Below are 7,083 nucleotides of genomic sequence, written 5' to 3' on the forward strand. Positions count from 1 at the left end.
AATTTGGTTTTTTTATCAAAAATATAAAATTAAAAGCAAAAAAAAAAAAAAAAAAAAAAAAAAAAATAAAAAAAAAAAATATTGATGAATAAACCATAACAGTAAGTGTGTGTATATATATATATATATATATATATATATATATATATATATATATATATATATATATATATATATATATATATATATATATATAATATGCGCGATGATGTTGGAGCACACGGAGTGGATCAAATGTGTTTCCTTTTTTTTATGTTGTGCATAATAATCAGACTCACACCCCCACAGTGTTAAATGTGCAACTCTCTCAGTCTTTGCAGCTCGCTCTGCTGTTTTTCCTCATGTGTTTCCAGGACACAAAATTCCCTCACGAAGACAGTGACGCAGTGACGCTAGCATAACGTTAAACTGCAAACACCCTGCGCAAAAGTGACATATATGAGCGACACAATTTTATTTTTATTTTATTTTCCCCCCCCACACACATTTTCTCACTTTTCAACCCACCATCCTCGGCGTATCTTATTGGTGTTTTCTTTGAAACAGAGCAACATATGAAGCAGCACCTAGCTGTGAAACGGAAGTGGAACGATTCGTGATTTACAACATTTTTGACAACGTAATAACGCTACATCCGATTGCATTCATTTACGCTGGTAAAAACAAATGATCTCTTTCTCGCTGCCACTGTTTGGAATTTCTCCTAGTAGATTTAGGCCGCAAAACTTCTTGTGCGCTTCAGCTGCTTGTTAGAGGTGGCACCCCTCCAACATCCGCCCCATCCGAATGACTTTCCTGAAAAGATCACAGTCCAGAACACAGTTTTGTGATCAAAGCCCAGCTCAGGGAGTTGCTCGCTCTGCTACAGCCCGCCGTCTTTTGCCGTTTGGCATCGACTCTGCATGTGGACGAGCATGAAACAGAAACATATCTGTGAAGCCAACTCCACAGGGAGCTCCTTAAAATAGAGGAAGTATTTTCATTTTCGTTATCTCCTTGTTCTGCCGCTCCCTCTCCGTACGGCGGCTAATTACAACACAAGCAGCTGCTTCCCTGCACTTCCTGCCATCACACATTTGACATTCATCGCTCTGCGTGTCGCCCACGTACGCGTACGCGGGCACACGTTCGCGCACACGGAGACGAGGCGGCGCAGAACATGTTGCTGCATATTTATAACACATTGAAAACAGCGAGAGGCACGGCCAGCTCGTCATTTCTAAAGCCCTGCGATCGTCAAAAACAAGCAGCGCGCTGCGCTAAGGGCGTCGCAGCGGACAGAACATCCGTCCGGGAGAAGAAGAGGAGTGGACAAACACAATCTACTTGGGAATGTTAGCAATCTTCCAGCCCCGAAAAACCATTTCCCTTTGTCAGCTGCATTCTGCACGACTCTGCGTGAGCCGTGTAGATGGGGATGGGAGTGCAATGCATCAAATGAATTTTAAACGTGCCCTGGAATCAGCCCATTAGATTCTTAACTCTGCTATAGAGATAAAACGGGAGCAAGAGGAAGCAAGAAAACAAAACAAAGAAATCTTCATGAGTAGGCCATTATTTGCCTTTTATGTCATACTCCCTCTTCCTCTCCTTCACAGCTTGCAGTAAAAAGCCACTGAGACACCATGGTGTTAAAAAGCATCTCTTCCAGCAGCGGTCTTCCCCCCCTCCCCTCCTCTCTATTATGCACCCTAAGTTGATATTTGTACTTCACTCAGAGGAGACAGCCATGAAAAGGCGACTTACTTTCAGAGAATTCCCTCATTATGGTCAGTTCTGGTGGTGACGAACAGTGGAGGATGAATGAAATGGAGAAATTGGGCTTAAAAGAGATGGTTGACGTGGATTTGATGGCAGAATGACACTGCCTTCCAAACGTATACCTACACATTTTGTTTGTCTTTATTTATTAGTAATACATACTATTATTATTATTATTATTATTATTATTATTATTATTATTATTATTATTATTATTATTATTATTATTATTATTATTAATACTACTAGTAGTAGTAGTAGTAATAGCAGTAGTAGTAGCATTGGCTTATTATTACTATTTTTATTACCAACAGTAGCAGTATTTTTGTTCTTATTATTATTATAATTATCATCAGTGATGTCATGAAATACATTTATTTTACACGTTAATTTTTTTCTCCCATAGAGAGCAATGCATTTTTTTTCTTTCTTATTTATTAACCATATTAATGAAAACACACTCTGCACTATGAATACTTGAAGGACTGCAGTGGACTTTGATTATAATATTTGCACACGTCTTGTTTTGCTTCTGTGTCTGTTCACCTAATCTTGATAACTTTATTTGATGTGGATGGGAAAAAAAAAAAAAAAAGGTTTGAGGCTGCAAAAGATGTGACAGTGAGGTTTGCTTTCCAGCAGGACAGCAGCCCTAACCACACAACTACAATGGAACGGTTAAGTGAATTCATGTATTGGAATGACCTAGTCAAAGTCCAGACATAATTCCATATGAGAATCTGAAGCAAGAGATTCCAGAAGCTCTTCATCTGGTTTGCAAAGAAGCATGTTTTTTTTTTTGTTGTTTTTTTTTTTTAATTTCTGTGTTTAAATCCGTTGAAAGCTGATAAATACTCCACAACACCTGCAACTTGATGGGCTACAGCAGCTAGAGCTACAAAATATTGACAACAGGAAGCCGAGCAAAAGTGCACTCCACACTTTTCTGTTTTTCATTTCCCAATTTCCATCCATCCTTGTGGTAGAGAAGTGGCTCTATTTGGAGCTTCCAGGTGAGCTCCTCACCTGATCTCTTCAATTTCAATGTCACTGCGCTCCTCAAATATCCAAGGAGGAACACACTTCATAAAATACGTAAAAAGGAAAGCACATTTATAACGTATGATAAAAACAGTAAGCTGAAAGGAGTACAATAACCAATTTAAGGTTAAAAGAAAAAAAGAAAACAGCTTTTTTAATGTCATATGCTTACAAATCAATATACTAACAAGGTGGTGTCACCAATAACCTTTTGCAATGTATGTTTTATTATTTGACTCTTTGTCTTTTGTTTTGCTATCTTTTGTTCCTTTTGAAATAAACAGGGCCAATTTGATTGGCCAGACACCAGTTTATCAACGTCATAACAACTTTGGCGAGAAGCCATATCAAAAGCCCTGTTATCAAGCCAACCAGAAACAAGCTTCTACTGACCGTGGTCGGCTGTGGTTCTCTTTCCATTCGGAAATTTCACTTCATAATTCAAACCAGCAAAATTACAGGTGTGGGGATGCAGAGCAGGGGTTCTGTTTTGGAAACCACACAGTTTCATCTTCGCCGCGCAAACAATGCAATCCTGTTTGAAAATGAGAGCAGAAGACGGGTAAATGGAAAGAGGTGCCGACCGCAGTAGTGACGACACTCAATTAGTTTAAAACTGAATTTGGCATTCTGTCTGCGTTCTCATCCTCAGCTCTATCGTCATGACAGAAAAACGAGATGCCGGATTGGAACTGCTAGAAAGGACATTTTCTTTCATTTCTCGGAGCTGGAAGTGTAGCAATCTCTCCTCCGTGACTAAACGTGTCGGCAGAGGCTGGTTGGTCGTCTGATCAGGAATCACCTTTTGGAGGTTTTCCAGGCGCGCTCCGAGGAAGGAAACCTTGGGGGCAAACCCAGAACTTGCCGGAGGGACGATATATATGCTTTCTGGCTTGAGGATATGTGCCTGTTTTTTTTTTTAGAGATGCCCTCTGTCAATACTCTGTCATATCAAGATGAAACACCAGATTTTTAGCAGTGCTCATTGGGAGGTCTCATGTCCTTTGATCGTGCTAAAACAGAATATTGGAACGGCATTACTGGCCCCTTAATGCCCCTTAATGCATGTGCACTAAGGGGTTTTTATGATGTAAAGCACTTTGAACTGCCTTGTTGGTGCCGCAGTCTGGTAAAAACCCATATTTCAGATCGACATGGATTTGAATCCTCGGTGATGATCAAGTCACTCATCTATTTGGTTTGACAGACTGTTCTTCAGTAAATTTTCTAGAAAAAAGGTTTTCTATGTGCTGAATAAGGTTATTAGCTTGAACTGACCCGAATGTCACATTCTGGGTTATTTGGACTCTTTGGTTTCGTTATTTTCCCCTGTATTGATTTCTTATTTTCCTTCATACATGCTTGTCTCAGTCTTGTCATGTTATTCTTTGTGATAGTTACAGTTAGATTTACTTTCTAGTTCCTCTGTTTGTCCTCCCTTGCTGCCTTCTGTCAGTCCCCTTCCCTTCCTCTTCCCCAGCTGCTAGCAGTTTACCTTATTAAGTCTCACTCAGTCTCTTTCTGGCTCTAGTTAGTTTTCCCTATTGGTTCCTCTCTCTCCCTCCTCAGTTCACCTCTCCGGTCTCATGTCACACTTGCAACTCGTTAGCTAATCAGGAAGGTCTTTTGTTCCAGGATTCACTCTCACATTCTCCAAACTAAACTCCTTGCTGGTTCCTTCTGTTAAATCCCATCAAATCCGCTTCATTCTGCCTGTTGTTCCTGTTAATTTTGTTGTGCTCTGGCTCCCTGCATTCCCCATGTTTTTTTTTTTTTTGTGTTGTTGTTGTAAGTTTTTGTTTCTCATTTAAACTTTCACCACCCTCCCAGCTCCTGTCTGCACTTTGGTCCATCAAACTCACTCATCATGACAGTATCACCCTTAATGTAGTCTCTTTGGTGCATTGGACAAAGAAGATAAAGATTTTAACTTAAAATGTAGAATTTTTATTATTACCTTTTTGCATTATTGTGTACATTTTATTTTTACATTTTGTTTTGTTGCATTTTTATTATGCATTCGCATTTTTGTACGGCACAATTCTTTTCTCTTCTGTCGAGCACCAAAAATGTAACTTTAATTTACAACACAGTGAAAATAAACTCTATTCCATTCTATTCAATTTCATCCCCAGATAATTGATTTATAACCCAAATAGACTCCACATGTGCAACATATTTTAAAGATAGAAGAACACTGCTGTCCCTTTCTCACTCAATCATCAAGCGCAAGGTGAGATGTTTTCTTAGTCTTGAAATTATCATTATTTTATTAATCTGGGATCCTCTCTCGACATATTACAGCAATCTTCAGTTAGAGTGGCACATCTGATGTTTTGTGGTTTGATTCATGTGGCTTTAACAATTCAATTATTTGTAAATAGACTCCAAATCTTTAATCTTGGAAGGTTTTCTTGGCATAGCTTTCATTTTTTAGCATCCTCAATAGATTCTCCATTGAGTTTTGAGACAAGACTCAAAAACATTAGTTTCACTTTCAGTCCATAAGCGAGAGACGCTTTGATCGAATAAAAATATTACTTTGAACTAAGTCTGCCATGTGTGTAGATGATTCTTGGTTTTCATTGTGTGTAAAGCTGTAGTGTAAAAATAATCTGGGAATCTACCAATATGGGTTGCACAAACATGGGGCAAATTCTTAAGGAAGAGTGGTGCAGTGTATTTCTCTTTCCTTTTCTTTTTTTTTCTCAAATCAAAACTTGCCACCAGCAGACAATATGGCTCCCCACTATTGTCATTTATTTGAAAAAAACTTTTCGCTGAACCTCGAGCAGCTTGAATGTGCTTTTCTGCTCTTCTTCCAGACTAAAAAAAAAAAAATAATAATTAAAAAAAATCTTTAACAATAGATCTTTGGAACACTGAATAACTCCACGGTCATTTTTGCCTCTTTGGTTAGGTAAGATGCCCTGATGTCGTCGGGGTCAGCAGTACATGGACACAGACAATATGGGACTTATAGTCCATGTCCTGGATAAATTTGTGCATGGTCTCAAATGTCCCTCTATTTCAATTCTCGAATGGTGTTTGCTTCAAAACCTTTTCGAGGCAGTAGTGTAGTTATCTGTTTTCCTTCCTCTAAACTTTCCACGAACATGCTTTTGATATTACACAGGCTTACCTCCTGGAAAAAATGCAGATTTATTTATTTTTCGTTGGATAGCAGGCTTCTCCACGACTGCTCAAGTCATAACTATGCCCATAAGGCAGCAATTCTGGTTTAAAACTAGTAGTAATTCTTTTATTATTATTTTTAATTAAAAACTGAACAGCAACATGAACACAATTCCACGCTTGAAATAAACCAGTCTGCTTAATTAATCTATAGAATGTATAAGTTTCACTTCTTGAATTAATTTGTGGTGCTAAATTAGTAATATTCCAGTTTACTGAGATGCACCTGTACTTCACTCTCGACAAGCACAGACTGCAATCTTGACTTTTTTTTTTTTCTGTCGCTCCAGAGTTTGTTTTAATAGGCTACCGGTGTCCAAAGGAGCGTCCAATCCGCGCGCACAGCCGCTGCGAGCCGAGGTTTCTCCTCGCTGCTTGTCTCAAACACGCACACAGACAGAGAGGTAAGACGAGGAGGAGCTCCAGCTCCGCAGGACCGACCGCGTAAACGGAAGGCTGCTCATGCGCTTGGATTATACCGGGCAGAGAACTGTCACCGCTCATAGCAGCGACAGCACACCTTTCCCCTCGCTGCTCTCTGCCGCGCACTGCAGCTCATTAACTCGTCTTCTAACATTAATTAATACATAAATAAGTCTGGATATCCTGCGCAAACACTACAACAGTAGCGGCGTTTATGTGATTTTTTTTCTAGTTTTGTTTGTTTGTTTGTTTTGTTTTTCTTACCCCACCCTGGATAAAATTGTTTAAAAGTATTTTTCTTTTCACCTGCACGGCTTGAACCGCAGAATCCGTGAGTCGTCGGAGGAAGAGGGACTTCCTCCTTTCGCATCTATACGTCTCTCCCTGGAACTGCATCATCTAAAATTTGTAAGGCGTCAAAAAGAATTTTTTTTTCTTTTAATTTTTTTTTTTTTTTTTTGCTGTATTTATTTTTTGTTTTGGAAACTTAAAAAAAAAAAAAAAATATATATATATATATATATATATATATATATATATATATATATATATATATATATATATATATATATATATATATATATATATATTTTTTTTTTTTTTAGAAACGTGTTTAAAAACCATCAAGCGCAACTTGTTGATTTTTTGCGCAAAAAGATAGCC

The 7,083-nt window shown here is 38.4% G+C and overlaps 2 long non-coding RNA genes across 2 annotated transcripts in view; one reads left to right on the forward strand and one right to left on the reverse strand.

The window, feature by feature from the left end:
- Nucleotides 1-7,083, reverse strand: part of LOC106952345 (uncharacterized) — a 30,762-nt gene that overhangs the window by 13,574 nt on the left and 10,105 nt on the right. The gene's annotated exons all lie outside the window — the stretch shown is intronic.
- Nucleotides 6,368-7,083, forward strand: part of LOC106952343 (uncharacterized) — a 41,016-nt gene continuing 40,300 nt past the window's right edge. Inside the window, exon 1 of the long non-coding RNA XR_001425964.1 lies at nt 6,368-6,828. This is a non-coding gene — a long non-coding RNA (uncharacterized LOC106952343). The remainder of the gene's footprint in view (nt 6,829-7,083) is intronic.

Source organism: Poecilia latipinna, unplaced genomic scaffold, assembly GCF_001443285.1.
Source record: "Poecilia latipinna isolate Pla-1442-1.1 unplaced genomic scaffold, P_latipinna-1.0 Scaffold508, whole genome shotgun sequence".
Lineage (NCBI taxonomy): Eukaryota > Metazoa > Chordata > Actinopteri > Cyprinodontiformes > Poeciliidae > Poecilia > Poecilia latipinna.